This window comes from Zingiber officinale, chromosome 8A, assembly GCF_018446385.1.
Source record: "Zingiber officinale cultivar Zhangliang chromosome 8A, Zo_v1.1, whole genome shotgun sequence".
In the NCBI taxonomy this organism is placed as follows: domain Eukaryota; kingdom Viridiplantae; phylum Streptophyta; class Magnoliopsida; order Zingiberales; family Zingiberaceae; genus Zingiber; species Zingiber officinale.
Window position 1 is genome coordinate 107,134,847 of NC_056000.1, and position 21,176 is coordinate 107,156,022.

A 21,176-nucleotide genomic window follows, 5' to 3' on the forward strand; every position below is an offset into this window, starting at 1 on the left:
AATGCATTTCCGAGGAACACTTTGTGGGCATCCATGGTTGATGCTTGCAAAGTTTCCAAGGATTTATTTTTAATTAAACTAGATGAACTTCTTTGGAATTCGAATTGCATGAACAGACTAATGCACGTTCAGTCGAGAAGGTTATTGCCTTGATTGCAGGTACAAGCAGAACTCGGGAAGCTAAAGCCAAGCACGAAACCAAACCCGAATCCAAAGATGAATCGGAATTAGAAGACGATGACAATGTGATTTCCGACCTAGTAAGGCTTGAACAAAAGATATGTAGAAAGAAAAAGGCGACTCAAACAATCACGAAAGTCAAGAATGGAGTCACCTATTATGGCTGTAACTAGAAGGGGCACTACAAGCCGGATTGTCCAAATCAGAAGCAACGAAGAAAGAAGGCATTAAAGGCAACTTGGTTTGAGTCATCAGACGAATCCGAATCCGACGAAGAAGAACAAGCAAACTTCGTCGCTCTACCAGTACAAGCGAACATTGTCGAAATCGAGTTCGGGTTCGAGTCCGAAATCGAGAGCGAATCAGATACTGAGTTCGAGCGAAGCCACGGATCCGTATCCATTTCCGAAGGACCTAACCCCATTGTAAGTTCTCTACGCGCTGAGACTCAATTAGATGATTTACAAAAATTAGTTCTGTAGGGTCTTTCGGGCAGCAAAAACCACTTTTTACGTTGTGGAAACCCCGAAATCCCATGCCACCGGATCCGTGCGAATATTAAAATTTTCATGTACTTGTTTTCTAATCCTAGATCTACTTTAGATCTACTTGTTTAGGAGTTTATACCTTTGATGCGAAGCCCTTCGCTTATCCCGCTCGTCCAAGAAGATGCCAGATCTCAAGGGTGTCAAGTGAACACCCCTCTATGTGTATCCACACGAACAATTAGGTGGAGAGGAAACCTTAGAGTGTGCTAGCACTCTTTGAGGGTTTCGGCCAAGGAGGAGGAGAGGGAGAGAAGAAGCAAGGAGGAATAATAATGATCGATTATGAAAATAAGAGTAAAAAATGGCTTAAGTATTTTCATCTAATGAAAATACTTAATGCTCATTAACACCATTAATGAGCCTCATTAATGAGTCTTAATGAGTATTTAATATTCTTCATTAAATGGCCATTTTGAAACTCATTCGAAATTTGAATCTAAAATTCAAATTGAATTCCATTTATCATTGAATTCAAAATTCAATGAATATCATCATGAAGCCTCACTTGAGTCTAACTCAAGTCTAGCCTCACTTGAGTCTAACTCAAGTCTAACTCAATCGAGTCTTACTCAATTAATCAAATTTGGATTACTCTTAATCTAATTTGGTTCATCACATGAACCTAATCCTCTTGGTTCATCAAATGAACCTAATCTCTATCTAATTGCCCTTTGTGTGTGACCCTATAGGTTCTTGTAACGTTGGCAATGATCCTAAACCCATTTAGAAGCATATGTAATGAGAGGAATCTAGCAACACATCATTACTATCCAAGTTACAAGAATGTTGAGACCGAACATCACCTTGTGACTACTAATTGTGACTCTGCACAATATATGACAAGTGTCCTTCTATCCTTGACATCTAGATTGATCAATTTGAGGCATAGAACGTGTCATTCTCTAATCAATCTAAATCTTAAACCCCAAGTAGACTCACTATAATCAAATGAGCTCAATTTCTCATATTGACTCATTTGGGCATGACCATGCACTTAGTGGTCTCACTCTATCAAGAATAACGATGTCACTCCCGTTATATATGAGGGATAGATCCCATCTACATCACTCACATCCCTCCGTATAATTTGTTACATACCCAGTAATTGCCTTTATAGTCCACCCATTTACGGGTGACGTTTAACGAAGCCAAATTGTGTAACTCCTTATGTAGGGAACCATGGTGACTTCAGGTCTAAGGACTAATAGTCATACTAATAGCCACATGAGAAAGTATATGACACTCATATAACAATCCATGATACTTTCTCATGGTAGGTCATTCAGTTTACATTCTCCAATGCATACCCATGTGTCAACTTGATATCCCTATATCCATGACTTGTGAGATCAAGTAATTGACCTACATGTGTAACGACCCAATTTTCCCTATTTCGAGTTCTAAATGTCCTTAAAAATATTTGGAAATGCTTTTAAAATATTCTAGAGATTTTTAGAAATTTTTAGAGTATTTTTATGTAATTTTTGGAGGTAGTTTGGTATTTTTACTAAACGAAAGAAGTTTTGACAAAAAATGTCCAAGCCGAGGTTTGAACCAGAAACCTCGGGTTAAGCAGAGATTCACTTAACCAATAGACCAGTCGCGGGTTTCTTAGTAAAACCCGAACCAAATGGTATTTGAGCTATAGTTGGAACATTTAAAACAAATTGAAATAAAAAGTACGCGGCTGAGGGATCGAAGCCGAGGCCCTTGACCCGAGCAAAACCCGGCTGACCAGCTGTGCCAGCGGGCTTTGCTAATTTAGGAAGGAAATGAAATTAATTTAAATGGTATTAGATGTCGAAATACCCTTGGTATTAAAAAGGAATCGTTTTATTTTTTTTCCCGAGCCCTAAAATTCCTTCTCCCTCTCGTGTGCTCGCGACGACGTGATTTCCTCTTCTCGGGCCGAAACGAAGCCACACCTAGGGCACGTCTCCGGCGCCGGCGAGAGGTTTTTCCCGCCGGTCTTCACCCGTGCATGATCCTCTCGACGAGAAGAGCTCGTGAGCATGAAGGAGAAGCCGAGATCTTCATCTCTCCGAAACCCTAGCAGCCTTCCCCTTCTGGTTGTAAGTCCTAAAAGCAAGGGTAAGACGCTTACTCACCTGCAGTAAGGGTAGCTCTCGAATTCGTACTTCCTCTTGTTGTTTTCTTTGATACATGCCGCAAGGAGAGTGTTCTGGGGTTTTGCTGCCGTGAATCACATAAAGAAGATAGAAGGGGGTTTTGGTTGGATTAGGTTTCGGATTTATGGTGTAAAGTTTTGTTTAGCACAACATTCATTTCATTTGGTTTCCTGCCATGAGTTCTGGTTGGAGCATGTTCTTAAGGGCAGTGTTCTTTTAGCACAGCAATTATTATATGGTTTTAAGAAATTTGAGCATGTAGGTTTCGCAAACCAGGTGGAAGTCTGGATGGGTCGTGGACCGGACGCCCAGCATGAAGACCGGAAGCATCGGACGTTGAGTAAAAATCCAGTCGGTCTGGAGGACCAAACTGGCAAAAGGTAACTTCTCCTAATTAGAGTAGGTGAGGACGCGCTCCCCGCAGAGGGAACAGTAGGCGTCGGTTCAACTTAGGGTTTCCGATAGGAAATCTGAAGTCATAATCGAATAGTCCGAAGACTGTTAAACTTACTTTTCTTATATGTTATCTGTTATGTTCTAACTCTATTTTGTAAGAGACTAACATTTTTGTGTAGGGTTAGAACTGACCAGGATCGGTCGACTGAACGTTTGGATCGATCGACCGAACCCCCAAGCAGCAACATCAGAGTCCCAGATTATAGATTGGGTTCGACCAAGGGATCGGTCGACCGAACCTGGGTATCAGTCGACCGAACCAAGGATAGGAGTTGACCAGATTGAAGCGGAGCGAGCGGATCGGATGAGGAGGAGATCATCTGATCGGTCGATCGAACGTGGGGTTCGGTCGACCGATCCGCCTCGAGTCAAACCTGATCCCAAGCTTCGAGGATCTGGATCAGATTTGTAAAGTCTATAAAAGGAGCCTCGGGCTGCAACTTCGAAGAACAACGAAAACAGAATAACTTGTGCTCCTGTACGCTTCTCCGAAGGCCTCGACAACGCTGTGCTATTCCGACATTCAATGACTATTTTCTTCATTTTGTATTGTCGGTATAATCATTCTTTAGTCTATACTCATACTTACATTACTGTAAAGAATTTTGGATCTATAGTGATTTCCCAACGAATGTGATCAACGATCGCCAGCCTTGGAGTAGGAGTCGCCACAGGCTCCGAACCAAGTAAAAGAAACAGTGTTAGCGTTGCTTCTGTATTCATTACTTTTCCGCTGCGTATTTACTCGATAGTGTTTTGGAAATGAATGAAATAGCCACGAGCGCTATTCACCCCCTCTAGCACATCTCGATCCAACAGAATACGTATCAAAGTAATTAAGACATTCTCATTATTGGTATCCTTTGATTAACAATCTAGCCATGTACTTATCAATCATGTCATCTTACTTTATGTTCTTCTTGAAGATCTACTTGCAACCTAGTGGTTTACTTCATAGAGGAAGATTCACAAGTTTCCAAGTGTGATTTTGCAAGATAGACTCTATCTTAGATGCAATTGTCTCTTTCCAGTGAGCTTCATTAGAAAAGTTCACTGCTTCTGAGTAACTTCGCGACTCACTTTCCTATATAAAAGTGAAAAAATCTATTCCGTGAGATTTTTCCACTTGAGCTCTTTTACTTCGTCTAAGCTCAACTTCAATTGGTTCATCATCTTCTTTTTTTTTATATTTCATATGCCTGTTTTCAGGAACTAGCATCTTCTCACATCTTATAGGGAAACACATGCTCGAAGAATGAGACATTTCTCAATTCTATTATTGAGTTCTTATGTATATCTGGTATTTGTGATTCATACACAAAAAAATGATACACACTACTATTATGTGCATATCCAATAAATATGCAATTAATAATTTTTGGTCCTATCTTAATCCTTTTCAGATTAAGCAGTAAAACTTTGGCAAGAAACTCCCACATTCATAAATATTTGTAGGATGATTATCTTCCATTTTATAACTCATAAGGAATTTTATCTTTTTGTTTGGGCACTTTATTTTAAAGGTAATTAGTTGTTAACATTGTTGGTGCAAGGAGCACCAAATGATCAAACTTAAATTTTGATAATGGCAAAGGGTTCTAAGTTAAGTGTTATTGTTGATCTAACAAATTAAACTTAGTGTGTAGGAATGTCCTAAGTAATCTTAGGCAAAAGGAAAGTCCTAACTGCGGTTAGGCAATGAAGTCCTGGTCCGGGGGATTGGTCAAAGTCTTGGTGAGTTGAGGACTTTGAGGGAAATCTTAGAGTCGAGAACTCTAAGTGAAAATCCTAGGGGTCATGGACACTAAGTGGAAGATTGGGCTAGTTGTGGATCGGACATTCATCATGAAGTCGTGAAGTCTTGGACACTGAGCAAAAGTCTAGATGGTCAGGAGGCCTGGTCTGGCAAAAGGTAAACTCTCTTGAGAGGAGTAGGTGAGTTCCCCGAAGTAGGAACAGTAGACATTGGTCCGACCTAGAGTTTCAGTAAAATTCAAAGTCAGGACCGGACAATCCAAAGGTTGTCCAATTTTTACTTTATATATTGTTTATTGCCTACACTAACTCTTTTTTATAGAAAAACTTGCCTAGACTAACTCTTTTTGTAGGAAAACAAGGCTGGAAAAAATAGTGGTTTGGGCACGGGGAGGACTCCAAGCGGTTGGACTCTGGGCGCTCGGGAGTGGTCCGGGCGCCCAGAGTTGAATCAATCAGACGCTCTTAAGCGGTGAGCTGGTGCACTCCAGTTGGTCAAACTACGTCACGGTCCAGGCGCTTAGGGGTGGTCCGGGTGCTTGGAGGTGGATAAGCTTTGCTGGATCGAGTTTCGATGAGAGCACTCCATGTCAACCCTATGGGCGTGCCCGGCGGAGGTTCTAGGTGTTGGATTGGGTCACACATGAGAAGGGGGGGGGGTGAATCATGTGGTTTTCAAAAATTGGTCTTTATGTTTTCAAATCAAAGTATGAACACAGCGGAGAATAAGCAACAAAACCATACGAACACAAGCGGTTTACTCGGTTCGGAGTCTTTGGCGACTCCTACTCTAAGACTCAGGTCCCGCGAACCTATTGATGGGTAATCCACTAAAATACTTCTTTCAGTACCTCCGAAAGAGGAAATTGACTACAAGGAAAGTTAGAATAAGTGCAACACACTGCACTTGTTCTTTTGTAATAATTAAATACAAGGAAATAATTTCGTTACCAACACTTACATATGAGATATCTCATGTGTCGGTCTGCCGACCATGATAAAAAATCCTCGAAGTAGTAGTCGGGTGCAGCAGCTTCGCAGCAGAGTCGAAGCACGAGCCTAGAGCAGTCGGAAAGTTGTTTAGATGCGTAGAAGCTCATATGGGTGTTGTGTTTGAATCTTTGGGTGAGCATCCTTATAAAGAGTTTGGAAGGCACCTTCTATAGCCATTGAAGGTGCCTCCAACTCGAGAAATTTGATCCCGAACAACCTGACTTCTATCTACGACGAGGTCTGAATTCTATCCTGCGGAAGGTGCCTTCATGGCATTGAAGGCGCCTTCGGGTACTGTTCATCTAAAGGCTTTTTGCTCCTTTTTTCCTACAAGTTGTGTTAGTCCAAAACTAAAACATCTAACCTGTAAAATATAGTTAGCATAGTGAAAAATAAGAACTAATAATTAGTTCCTATCCTCCCAGGATCAGGAACTAGTTAAGGCCTTAAATTAGAGATACAAAATGGACCTAACCTGGACCGACACCTACTGTCCCTCAACCGGGACATGTCCTCACCGACCAATGACTTACCTTTACTTACCTACCAAACATATGGTCCTTCAGACCTGTTTGGACTTTCTCTAGCTTTGCTTAGTATCTGACCAAGTTGATCTACTAAGACTTGCCTACAACACTGAGTTAGCATAATAGATATATAATGGTAAAGACAGAACAGTGTTAACATTATTAACAATTCGTTAGTCCGGTCGACCACACGTGACTAAAAACCAATCGATCACATATTACCTATGGTTATCTTCCCCTAGGGATGCCCAGCTTTACTCACTAGGACTTCCATTATTTGGCTTCACTCACCAGGACTTCCACCACCTAGCTTCACTCACTAGGGCCCGACTTTACTCACCAGGACTTCCATTGTATGGTTTCACTCACTAGAACTTCCACCACTTAGCTTCACTAATTAGAGCCCGACTTTACTCACTAGGACTTCCACTATCTAGCTTCACTCACTAGGGTTTTGCTTCACTCACCAGGACTTCCACTACCTAGCTTCACTCACTAGGGCCCGACTTCACTCACCAGGACTTCCTGTAAAATAATGAAAACATGGCGAATAATGATAAAGGAATTTTCAAGAATTTTTAGAAATTTTTCTGGAATTTTTCAGAGACCGTATGAACGAGTTTACGGGGATAAAAACGGGACCCGAGAAAGCCTATTTAGGCTACCCCGTTTTAGCGAGGAAATGTTTATTTATTTTTCCTTTTTCTTATTCTTTTTCTCCCATTCTTGTGCTGTGTCCCTTTTCCCTTCCCCGCGTGCCCAACGCCGCCGAATCCCTCGCGTGCCCGTGCCCTAACTGCACGTGGCAGTTCTTCTTCCCTCTTCCCTTCTTCTCTCCTCCCTCGACAGACCTTAGCGTGCCCTAATTTCTGGCCGCCTTCTTCCCGCTTGGAGCAGCGCTGCCGCCACCTTCTCCGACGGCATACTAGTGCCGATTTTTATGCTTGATTGATTGTGCCAAGCCATGCCCTATTCTCGCGTTGCCTCTGGTTGCCACAGCTGACACCAGTTGCCGCTGCCCGTCGTCGTTCATTCACACGAGCAGCCGATGCCGAGGGAGTTGATCACAACCACGGACTCCGTCGTCACTAGGGTTGAGCCGCTGGATTTCCATCGGCCTTAAGGCAGCGTCTCCTCTCGTGTTCTAGTGGTGTTGCTCCGATCGCCGGCCGCTAGCTTTCCTCTGCCGGACTAGGTACCATATCAGCTATTACCAGATTTTCCTCTTTCCATTTTTTTTTTTATTTCAACCTCCTCATTGTGCCCTAGGGCCTAACCTTGCTATGTTCAGATTCAAGGGGGAGGAGGGTCGGCAGAGACACCATCTCCATCAGAAGCTCACAGATTAGGAGTTGGGGTAAGTCGTTAGCATAAAGGTTATGGATTAAAGGTTAGGGTTTAAATTCTTAGAAGTATATATATTGATTTCGACTTGTAGTTCAGTGGCTTCATCCAGTTTTCGGTCACACTATCCTCAAGTCAACGGTGGAGAATCCAGCATTTGGGTGAGTTTTTTGATTGAGGTAGATGCATTGATGATAGTATGAAAAGGATTATGTGGTTAGATGTTATTCATCTTGTTCGTTAGGTTTAATCCTAATGATGGACTTATTAGGGTTAAGAAAACTAACCCTACTTGACCAATGGATTAAATTTGAGCAGGGAAACCCTTTGATCGTGAGCCATCAGCGACCATCTTGGATTTGGGTGAGTTCTTATGAATTGGTTTAGATTAAGTTGTTATGATTGATTATGCTTATTGCAAGTCCTAATTCGAATGGATTAGTTGGAATTGATTGAGGAGTTAGATGATCCAATTAGGGTTTATAATTGGATCGGGATATATGTTAGCCTCTCGAGGATTTGATTTAGCTAATTTATTAGTATGTAATTAGCTAAATCTGTATATCGTGTTGTTATAGGACTGTGATTTAAGACGGGCGTCTCGACATCAGATTGGTTCGATTTGATCTATTGAAGGTGGGTACCTTGACTTATCTTTGATAATGTCATGTTGATATGTTTAGTAGGTTATAGCCTTTAGTAATAATTATATTCGTTCTTGTTTCAATATGTCACTACAGGATACCTGTTACATGCTTGTTTGATCACCTATTATGCATTTTATGTTAGTATCCACATGATTATATATATGCTCATATGACAGTGACATATCATGCCTTATTATGCTCAGGACCTAGGTTTTTATACCCTACCTGACCTGTTTACCTTAGGTCTTTATATTTGACCATCGATACTATGGTACATATTTTATATATATGGATATTGCTATGCTGTTCAGGATTTTTCCATGCTTAGTGTCATGCACCATTCGCATGATTGCATGCTGCGCGATAGTCTGCTCCATTATTGTTGAGCACATCGCCAATTTCATCTCTATCGGTGCTCCGTTGGTCCACTCATGGGTAGCATGAAGCAGTGTGGTATCATGTTAGTTTTGCTCTGTCGGTGCTCCGTTGGTCCGCTCATGGGTAGTGTGACGCAGCATGGTAGCACGTCCGGGATCCCTCCCCGTCATTATGCATCGGGAGATGAGAGCATTGCGCTCCCCCACTTATGATTTGGGGTAGGAGGATAGGTGTGCTCCGACAGCATCCCATCCACTCAGTCACTCATCAGGAGCAGTGACGTCAGAGTGCACGGTTGTCACAACCCTACCCACTCAGTCTCACCATTGTGTGTGAGATGGCTGACTGACGTCAGGGGTGACCATGCCATTGGCATCATATGCATTGATGCATATACTGATTGTGTTTGTTGCACTTATGTGCTGCATTTGGATGGATGCATATGTTTGACATGCATACAGGATTCATGATACTCTCGGTCTGACGACTTGACTATTCCTATAGGAGGCCCTGGTGACTACAGTTCTCTTCAACCTTTTCTATTGTGCATTTCCAGATTTTGCCCAGGAGACTGTATTCCATAGTTATTACTGTCTGTTATATCTTACTATACATGTCAACCGGTATCTGTGGTGTTGTTGAACTCACCCCCGTGGACACTATCTTTTTCGGGTACCAAGTTATTTATGGAGTCGCTTGGAGTATCCTGTCTGCCGGTCCCAACGTCACATTAGAAGACTAGTCTTCATATTTTTGTTTATTTTTATCTTGATATATGATATGTGTGTATTTGGCTTTGTGTTCCGGTTTTGTTTCCAGAGTGTTATGTTATTGTGTGGTGTAAGCCTAGCCGGCTAGCAGTTTTCGTTTATAGTTGTATGTGTTGTCTATTGGATTTCCGCTGTGATTGGTTATGGTACAGCTGAGTGGGCTGTTAGATTTACATATAACTGCATGGTTGTATTTTTGTGGTATCAGCCGAGTAGGCTGCATATAAACTGCGTGGTTGTGTGTATGTTCCAGCCGCCTATGGCTAATGTATATTGTGTCTATAGAAATATTTCAGATTGTCACCCGTACAGGGGAGGTACTGCCAAAATTTCTTCGGACAGGGACTTCCTCGGGGCGTGACAATTTAATGGTATCAGAGCTCGGTTTACGAGTCTTATATCCCGTGTTTCGGATTTCGTGTTTTAGTTTTCTCGATGTGACTTTTTGGATTTTGGGACCTGGCAGCAGCTGGACATCTCCAAGCTATAGGAGGTATGTTGGTATACTGTTATCCTACCTTTTGTTAGTATGCACTGTTGACTATGATAGTCATGATATATATTAGCATTTTTATTTAGTACCTGTCTGGTTGTTGTAGCACCTATTACATGTGATGGGTTAGCCACTGATGATGATCGACCCTAATAGAGACAAGGATTACAGTCTCTGGTGATTTTTTTTTATATATCATACCACCAGTAGTTTTAGCTTCTGTTACTACTAGATGGTTAGCAGATTGAGGCACATACCAGCCTCTGCTATTATTAGTTGGGTAGTGGATAGTATCTATATATTCATGTTGACCTAGCCAGTAGTATACTATTTTATCTTAGTTAATTTCATTAGTAGAAAATTGATTTACTCTTGTTAGATCGGTCAATGGAAGACTGATTTACGTTTGTCAATTTGGGTAGTCGTGGATTGATATACGTTAGTTGCTTGTGGAGGATTACTTGTGGGTTATTTGTGCTTAGTTAGGTATCTAGAGCACATTTGAGTACATGACTTGTACTGACGTGGAAAGGACTGAAATAACCATATATCATTGTCGTCTCGACTAGTTTTAGAGGATCGATGTATCCTATTCCATGAAGACTTTGACCATGGGCTGTATGTACCTGGTTGGATAACTTAGAAGGTGCATTGGGATAGGTGACTCCCGCTGATGTAAGAAAGTGTAGAGCTAATTGCTTAACACTTATGAGATACAACCATTACTAGTGTATAACTTGGAGAGTACATTAGGATTTATGAAGATAAAATTTTCCCCATTAGATATAGTCTCGGTAGTGTACGACATTGACTTGCAATGTTATACCATGGCGTGTATATCTTTCTTAGCCTCTACTAGTTCCTTTGAACCTAGAGCAGGGTTGTTACTGGATGATTAGGCTGCTTGATTTTGGATTGTCTATGATTGATGTACTCCTGCTTGATACATATGCTTGATTTTTATTTAGGTATACCCTTAACCCATGAGTGTTGGTAGCATAGGGTTGGTCTCTTTGATTGAGCTAGTATGCTGATTATGCATGTCTAAGTTGTGTGTATACATGATTTGTATGTGTTGTAGGAGTTCTATGATAGATAGTTCATTTGCAGGTAGTGTGAGTATTCACATCCAGTTATGGTTATTGTAGGTTTCTAGTGGATTATACCTAAGTGGCTAGTTGTATGTGTCTGATTTGATTATTGAAAGTATCTTATTGATTTAATCTGTGTCGTGGTATGTGCATATGGGTGTGAGTGTCTTATTGGAAGTATCTTGTCGATTACATCGGTGTTGTGATATGTACATATGTGTTTGGTGTGGTATCTGAGATATCTTGTTGATTATGGTTGATTTGTGAGTGCACTTGGGTTTAGTATGCTTTATTGGAAGTATATGTTGATTATACTCTTGGCATAGGTGTATATATGTCATGTGAGTGTTGTTTGAGGTGTATTATCGATTATACCTACGATGATTTATGCACACGGGTTCGGTATGTAATGTTGGAGGTATCACACTGACTTTTACCTGTGTTATGAGTATGTTTGGTGTGTACTAATTGTAGGATTATGTTGATCATACCTAGGATGTGTGTGCACGTATGCCAGGTGTATGGTTGGTGGCATCATGATGATTCTACCTATGTTGAATGTAGAATGTTAAATGTCTACATTATGTCATTTGCTGTATTACCCTGTCAACTAATTCTCCTATTAGTGGGTGACTCACTACGATGTTGATGGAGTTTACGATGGATTTGATTTGCTTACTGGGTTGTGATACCCCTGGCTGCCACAGTGATATGTGGTTGAGTGATCTCATGTAGTCTTTAGTTGGATAGTTTGAGGTCTTGTTAACTTATGGAATATTTTGGTGGAGCGTGCTCCTATATATTATGGATTGCTTGTGGTGGAGCATTGCTCCCACATATTTTGGATTGTTGTGGTGGAGCGTTGCTTCCACATGTTATGGATCGTTTGTGGTGGAGCGTTGCTCCCACATATTGTGGATTGCGTGTAGCGGAGCATTGCTCCCATATTTATTACAGATACATATTTCGGATTATTTGTAAAATACCGAAAATAGGCGAATATTAATAAGAGAAATTTTCGAAATTTTTGGAAATTTTCGGGGAATTTTTCGGAGCTCGTACGGATGAGTTAACGGGGATATAAAACGGGGTCCGGGAAAGCCTGTTTAGGCGACCCTGTTTTAATGAGGAAAAGTTTTAATTTATGTTTCCTTTTCCCATTTTCTTTTCTTTTTCCCATTTTCTTTTCCTTCCGCGAGCCGACCCTTGCCCCAAAATCTTGCGGTTCCTTCTCCCATTCATACAAAACCTTCGGCCGAAGTCCATCTGCTCTCCAACGTCGCACACCGCATCCGCCCGACTCCCTCTACCTCTGCGTGCCTGTCGATCCACCGCCGTCAACCGAGAGCCACATGGGAGTCGCCGTTCAGAACGCCGACGTGGCGCTGTCTTCCTTGTGCCCTAGCGCCGGCCCTTTTGTTCTCCTCTTCGGAGCACCGTCACGCGAGTTTCATTCCAGCGGTGCCCTAGCACCTGATCCGCCTCCATTCTTCATATTCGAGTTGTGAATTCGGCTACGAGGCCGAACGCCGGTGCCTAGGTGTTGCTTTCTCTCGACCCGAGCAGTGCTATCATCTTGGTGCCATAGTGCCGGTTCACCAGCCATCCAGTGGGAGTCCTTCCATCACACTACTGCCTCCGCACCACCTTCTTCATTGTGGTCATGCCTCCCTTGCTCTAATCTCTGCTCTGTATTCTATGTGCCAGAGATCTGAGCCAGTGAGTATCTTATGCTTGTTTACCTTTCTATCCGATTTGTAGAAGGGGCAGATGTATTCGGAAACACTGTGAACTTACTGAATTTCAACCAACAAATGCTGATTTTGGGTATTTGATTTGGGTAGACAGCAGTTCCATCTTATTCCTAATCTCTGTATTGTATTGATTACTGATTAGGCATTTGATCCATGCTAGATACTTGATTTGGGGGCATTCGTTGGGTGGTCAGCAGGTATGGATGTTTTTCTATGAAGCAGGAATCGTGAGCAGTGTTAGCAAGAAACTGTTATATTGAGGTAAGGTGTAAGGGGATTTGATACTATTGGTTAAGTATGAATTGGGTTTATGTTTATATGTTGCGATTAGGGTTTTCCCTAATTTGATTAGGGAGTTTATTTAGTTATTTACTGTATAAGTAATTAACTAAATACAGTATGTGATTTCAGGACTTTGTTCTGATGTCGAGGATAGCTTATCACGATCTGCATTTAAAGGCGGGTACCTCTTGACTTATCTTTTATGATATTGTCATTGGATATGCATAGTATTTTATAACTACATGCAATGAACATGTTTGCCGTTGGTATGTCACTGTTTGATATCCTTAGCATGTTAGGTTTGTCACCTGTGATGTATCCGTGCTTATATCTCGTGATTTGTTGCCATGATTATCTTGTTACCATGAGTATCTTTGTTTCTAGAGTGACATACCATGCTTACTGAGGTTAAGACTAGGATTTGGATTGTTGTTTCTGGCCTATATATCTAGATTATCTGATACTTAGGTTTTTGTGCCATATCAGATTTGTGTACCTCTATTTGTATATCATATATGATTCGGGTGTTTAAACCCTGATTCTTTGATCTGTGTATATTGTTGGTACATATGCTATGGAAGAGGGATATGATTTGGGTCTAGGTTGTTATACCTTAGAGGATTTGTATACCCTAGATCCGTGGATTTGGCTTACTGATACTGTGGTACCCATATTATGTATATATGGATTTTTCTATGCTGATCAGGATATTCCATACTTATTATGTTCAGGACATAGGTTTTTGATATTCTATCTGACCTGTGTACTTTAGATTTTGGTATGTGACCATCACTTTTACAGTACCCATTTTGTATATATGGATATGGTTATGTTGATCAATTTTTACTATGCATAGTGACATGCATCATGATTGCATGCTGTGTGATTGTCGGCTCCACTATGGTTGAGCCCATCGCCAGTTACATGTACTGCACACACCCCCACTCATGGTTTAGTGGTATATCAGGCAGGTGTGTGGCGGTTCTGCTGTTTGGCTCCGTTGGTCTGAGGACTCAGCGTGGTAGCCGGCAGTCAGTTCCGCTCTGTTTGGCTCCGCTGGCATTTAGTGTAGCAGTGTAGTAGCCGGCAGACGGTGGACTCTGTTTGGCTCCGTTGGTCAGGTGACTCAGCGTGGTAGCCGGCAGAGATTTCCTCCCCGTCATCGTGTACCGGGAGATGAGAGCATTGAGCTCCCCCATTTATGATTTGGGGTCACAGGACAGGAGTACTCCGACAGCATCCCGTCCACTCGGTCACTCATCAGGAGTAGTGACGACAGAGTGCACGGTTGTCACAGCCCTACCCACTCGGTCTCACCATTTGTGTGTGAGATGACTGACTGGCGTCAGGGGTGACCAGGACGCATCATTAGCATCATATGCATTGATGCATTTATATTCTTATGATTGTGTTTGCTGCATTTGGTTGCTGCATTTTGGTTGGATGCATACTTTTGACCTGCATACAGGATTATTGACACTTTCGGTTTGACGACCCTTTTGTCTGGATAGGAGTTCCTGGTGAGTACAGCTTCCTCAGTTACCTTTCAGTTTTGCGTATTCCCTATATATGATTCGGAAGCTGTATTCCATGTTTGTTGCTGTTAGATATATCTTACTACTCATGTCCATTGGTATTCGCTGAGTTGTTGAACTCACCCCCGTTGATACTATTTTTTTTCAGGTACCAGGTTGGTTTTGGTGTCGCTTGGAGTATCCTGTCTGCTGGTCCCCACGTCACATCAGAGGACTTATCGGTTTCACGTATGTTTTGTTTGTTTTATGTATCAGTTTGTTTAACTCTGTACTCTGGTTTTATTTTTGGAGAGTTGATGTTGTTATGTGGTGTTTTGTATTTGTTATTGGTTGTGTAAGCCTAGCCGGCTAGCAGTGTTGTGTTTTGGTTTTGGTACAACCGAGTAGGCTGAATTTGATATTAACTGCGTGATGTTTGTTTTCTTTTATTGTTATTATTCCAGCCGCATGTGGCTGAGGTATATAGTGCTTGTAGGAAAGTTTCAGATTGTCCGCCGTACAGGGGAGATGCTGCCGAAATTTCTTCGGACAGAGACTCCTCTGGGGCGTGACATTATTTGTGGTGGAGCGTTGCTCCCACATATGGAAGATTTCTTGTGGTAGAACGTTGTTCCCACATATGTGGTATTTCATGTGATGGAGCGTTGCTCTCACACTGGAGGATCTATTCTTTGGTGATTTATATCATTGGTGATTAGATTTTAGACTTATTGTCAGGGATCTTATGGTTAGGAATGTCTTTAGTACGGACATTGTGAGTTCTTGATTTTACCATTAGAGCATGCAGAGCCTTAGATGTTTTCAGAGACTCGATGATTTTGGGTATTCCTCGGATGTTTGGATCGGTTTCCATTATCTTTGTTGACGATGTTGTAATTTATTTCAGATCCGAGGTGAGTCATGTACATCATCTTTGCATAGTTCTAGAGATGTTTCGACGGAAACGTCTATTTGTGAAGATCAGTAGTACGTATTTTGGTTGTCTTCTGTGAGATGTTTGAGACACACGGTCACTAGTAGGAGTATACCGTGGTTCCACAGGAGATAGAGGTTGTTACCGTTGGGAGTAGACGGAGTCTATAGAGGAGGCTCACAACTTCCTTTGTTTGGCTCGATATTTCCGGAGATACGTTGAGGGTTTCTCTCGGATTGCTATGCCACTTACACGCCTGACTAGGAAAGGCGTGAAGTTCACTTGGACTGAGGATTGCGAGACCAGCTTCCAGGAGCTAAAGAGGAGACTAGTGTCGACTTCGATTTTGATTTTACCTTTTGGAGAGGACGGATTCATGCTCTATACCGACGCATCTCTACAGGGTTTGGGCGCTGTTTTGATGCAACACGGTAGGGTAGTCTCCTACTTCTAGGCAGTTGAAGGAGCATGAGGAGAATTACCCAGTACATGACTTGTGGCTAATCGCCATTATTTTGCCTTGAAGATTTGACAACATTATCTGTACGGTGTTACATTTGAGATTCTCACTGACCATAAGAGTCTCAAATATCTGTTCACTTAGAAAGAAACTTAATCTCCGACTGAGGAGATGGATGGAACTCCTGAAGGATTACAATTGCACCATTAGCTGCCACCCGGGGGAAAGCTAATGTGATTGCCGATGCACTCAGTAGGAAGTCCAGAGGGACATTAGTTTGCCACCGAGTTGTGGTCACATATTTGATTCAGGGTTTCTATGAGTTAGGCCTTGAGGAGCAGGGACAGACTGAGCAAGGTATTCTGGTTACCATGGTTGCTCAATCGTCGATCAGGACGAGGATCCGAGAGGCTCAGGTTGGTGATCAGCATTTGCAGTTCATTGGCAGCCAGATAGCTTCCGGGCAATAGCCCAAGTTTACCCAACATGAAGCGGGTATTATATATTTCCGAGGCCGCTTATGCGTACCTCCATCTCACCCGGTCTGGGAGGAGTTACTTCAGGAGGCTCATCGCTCACGATTTGCCATCCACCCAGGCGGGACCCGCATGTACCGAGATTTGAGGCGTTCTTATTGGTGGAACGGAATGAAGAAAGACATCGCGGATTTTGAAGCTAGATGTCTTGTTTGTCAGCAAGTGAAGGCCGAGCACCAGAGACCTGCCGACTTACTTCAGCAGATTCCTATTTCTGAGTGGAAATGGGAACACATTACCATGGACATTGTGGTGGGTTTGCGTAGGACACAACGAGGCCATGACGCGATTCGGGTAATCGTTGATCGATTAACCAAATCGACGCACTTCTTAGTGATCCGGAAGACTGATTCCCTGGATCAATTGGTAGATCTGTATTGTCGGGAGATCATCAGATTACATGGTGTCCCTTTGACTATTATTTCAAATAGAGACCCTCAGTTCACGTCTCGATTCTGACCGAGTCTGCAGTAGAGTTTGGGCACTCAGCTCCATTTCAGTACAACTTTCCATCCACAGACAGATGGATAGTTGGAGCGGACCATTCAGACTCTAGAGGACTTGCTGAGGTCTTGTGTATTGGATTTTGGGAGGCAGTTGGGAGGATCACTTGCCATTGGTAGCGTTCGCCTACAACAATGGCTTTCATTTGGCTATCCGGATGACACCGTTTGAAGCGTTGTACGGTAGGCATTATCGGACACCCACCCTCTGAGTTGGGGCCTAGTTGTTGGGACCTCATAGAGCTCAACAGGAGGCAGAGTTTGTCCGTACTATCAGACGGAGTATGTCAGAGACACAGGACCGCCAGAAGAGTTATGCTGACCGGAGACACAAACCCCTGGAGTTCTCTACCGGCGATCATGTATTTCTACGAGTTTCACCCACGAAAGGGGTGAAGAGATTTGGCCTTAGAGGTAAGCTAGCTCCGCGATACATTGGCCCTTTCCAGATCCTGGAGAGGATTGGAGCAGTAGCTTATCGGCTGGCACTACCACCGTCCCTGGCAGGCGTTCACGACATATTCCACGTATCTATGTTGAGGAGATACGTACCTGATCCGGCACATGTGCTGACAGATATCTCAGTTCCTATTCAGTCTGACGTCACTTATGAGGAGGTTCCGGTACGGATTTTGGACCGGAAAGAGCGTCAGCTGTAGAATAAGACTATCCGACTAGTTAAAATCAGATGGCAACATCATACAGACGACGAGGCTACCTGGGAGCTCGAGGATACTATCCGAGCTCGATACCCCCATCATTTCTCTTGAGGTATGTGAACTAATTTACTGTTCAGCATTTGTACTCTTCACCTGTTGTTAGTATTTACTGATGGTAGATAACAAAATTTGGGGACCAAATTTTTATTAGCGGGGGAGAATGTAAAATATCGAAAAAATGACGAATAATGATAAAGGAATTTTCTAGAATTTTTAGAAATTTTTCTGGAATTTTTCGGAGACTGTATGGACGAGTTTACAGGGATAAAAATGGGGCCCGGGAAAGCCTATTTAGGCTACCCCGTTTTAACGAGGAAATGTTTATTTATTTTTCCTTTTTCTTATTCTTTTTCTCCCGTTTTTTTCCTGTGTCCCTTTTCCCTTCCCCGCGCGCCCGACGTCGCCGAATCCCTCGCGTGCCCGTGCCCTAACTGCACGTGGCAGTTCTTCTTCCCTCTTCCCTTCTTCTCTCCTCCCCCAACAGACCTCAGTGTGCCCTAATTTCTGGTCGCCTAGCCGTGCACTAGCCATTACCTCAACCATGTCTTCTCCTTTTCTTCTCGCGTTACCTCTGGTCACCACAGCCGACTCCAGTTGTCGCTGCCCGTCATCGTTCATTCACACGAGCAGCCGACGCCGAGGGAGTTGACCAAAACCACGGACGCCGTCGTCACTAGGGTTGAGCCGCTGGATTTCCATTGGCCTTGAGGCAGCGTCTCCTCTCGTGTTCTAGAGGTGTTGATCCGATCGCCGGCCGCTAGCTTTCCTCTGCCGGACTAGGTACCATATCAGCTATTACTAGATTTTCCTCTTTCCGATTTTCTTTTTTTTATTTCAACCTCCTCACTGTGCCCTAGGGCCTAACCGTGCTATGTTCAGATTCAAGGGGGAGGAGGGTCGGCAGAGACACCATCTCCATCAGAAGCTCGCAGATTAGGAGTTGGGGTAAGTCGTTAGCATAAAGGTTATGGATTAAAGGTTAGGGTTTAAATTCTCAGAAGTATATATATTGATTTCGACTTGTAGTTCAGTGGCTTCATCCATTTTTCAGTCACACTAACCTCAAGTCAACGGTGGAGAATCCATCATTTGGGTGAGTTTTTGGATTGAGGTAGATGCATTGATGATAGTATGAAAAGGATTATGTGGTTAGATGTTATTCATCTTGTTCGTTAGGTTTAATCCAATTGATGGACTGATTAGGGTTAAGGAAACTAACCCTACTTGACCAATGGATTAAATTTGGGCAGGGAAACCCTTTGATTGTGAGCCATCAGCGACCATCCTGGATTTTGGTGAGTTCTTATGAATTGGTTTAGATTAAGTTATTATGATTGATTATGCTTATTGCAAGTCCTAATTCGAATGGATTAGTTGGAATCGATTGAGGAGTTAGATGATCCAATTAGGGGTTATAATTGGATATGGATATATGTTAGCTTCTCGAGGATTTGATTTAGCTAATTTATTAGTATGTAATTAGCTAAATCTGTATATCGTGTTGTTACAGGACTGTGATTTGAGACGGGCGTCTCGACATCAGATTGGTTCGATTTTATCTATTGGAGGCGGGTACATTGACTTATTTTTGATAATGTCATGTTGATTTGTTTAGTAGGTTATAGCCTTTAGTAATAATTATGTTCGTTCTTGTTTCGATATGTCACTACAAGATACCTGTTACATGCTTGTTTGCTCACCTGTTATGTATTTTATGTTAATATCCACATGATTATATATATGCTCATATGACAATGACATACCATGCCTTATTATGCTCAGGACCTAGGTTTTTATACCCTACCTGACCTGTGTACCTTAGGTCTTCAGATTTGACCATCGATACTATGGTACATATTTTATATATATGGATATTGCTATGTTGTTTAGGATTTTTCGATGCTTAGTGTAATGCACCATTCGCATGATTGCATGTTGCGCGATAGTCTGCTCCATTATTGTTGAGCATATCGCCAGTTTCATCTCTGTCGGTGCTCCGTTGGTCCGCTCATGGGTAGCGTGACGTAGCGTGGTAGCACGTCAGTTTTGCTCTGTCGGTACTCCGTTGGTCCGCTCATGGGTAGTGTGATGCAGCGTGGTAGCACGTCAGGGATCCCTCCCCGTCATTGTGCACCGGGAGATGTGAGCATTGAGCTCCCCCACTTATGATTTGGGGTAGGAGGATAGGTGTACTCCGATAGCATCCCGTACACTCGGTCACTCATCAGGAACAGTGACGTCAGAGTGCACGGTTGTCACAGACCTACCCACTCAGTCTCACCATTGTGTGTGAGATGGCTGACTGGCGTCAGGGGTGACCATGCCATTGGCATCATATGCATTGATGCATATACTGATTGTGTTTGTTGCACTTATATGCTGCATTCGGATGGATGCATATGTTTGACATACATACAGGATTCATGATACTCTCGGTCTGACGACTTGACTATTCCTATAGGAGGCCCTGGTGAGTACAGTTCTCTTCAGCCTTTTCTATTGTGCATTTCCAGCTTTTACCCAGGAGACTGTACTCCATAGTTATTACTGTCTGTTATATCTTACTATACATGTCAGATGGTATCTGCGGAGTTGTTGAACTCACCCCCGTGGATACTATCTTTTTCAGGTACCAAGTTATTTATGGAGTCGCTTGGAGTATCCTGTCTGTCGATCCCCACGTCACATTAGAAGACTAGTCTCTATATTTTTGTTTATTTTTATATTGATATATGATATGTGTGTATTTGGCTTTGTGTTCCGTTTTTGTTTTCGGAGTGTTATGTTATTGTTTGGTGTAAGCCTAGCCGGCTAGCAGTTTTCGTTTATAGTTGTATGTGTTGTCTATTGGATTTCCGCTGTGATTGGTTTTGGTACAGCCGAATGGGCTGTTAGATTTACATATAACTGCTTGGTTGTATTTTTGTGGTATCAGCCGAGTAGGCTGCATTTAAACTGCGTGGTTGTGTGTATGTTCCAGCCGCCTGTGGCTGATGTATATTGTGCATGTAGAAATGTTTCAGATTGTCACCCATACAAGGGAGGTGCTGCCAAAATTTCTTCGGACAGGGACTTCCCCGGGATGTGACACTTCCACTACCTATCCTTCGGGTAAGACTTACCCCTACTAGTTATCTAGTCCTGACTAGGCTTTTATCTTCCA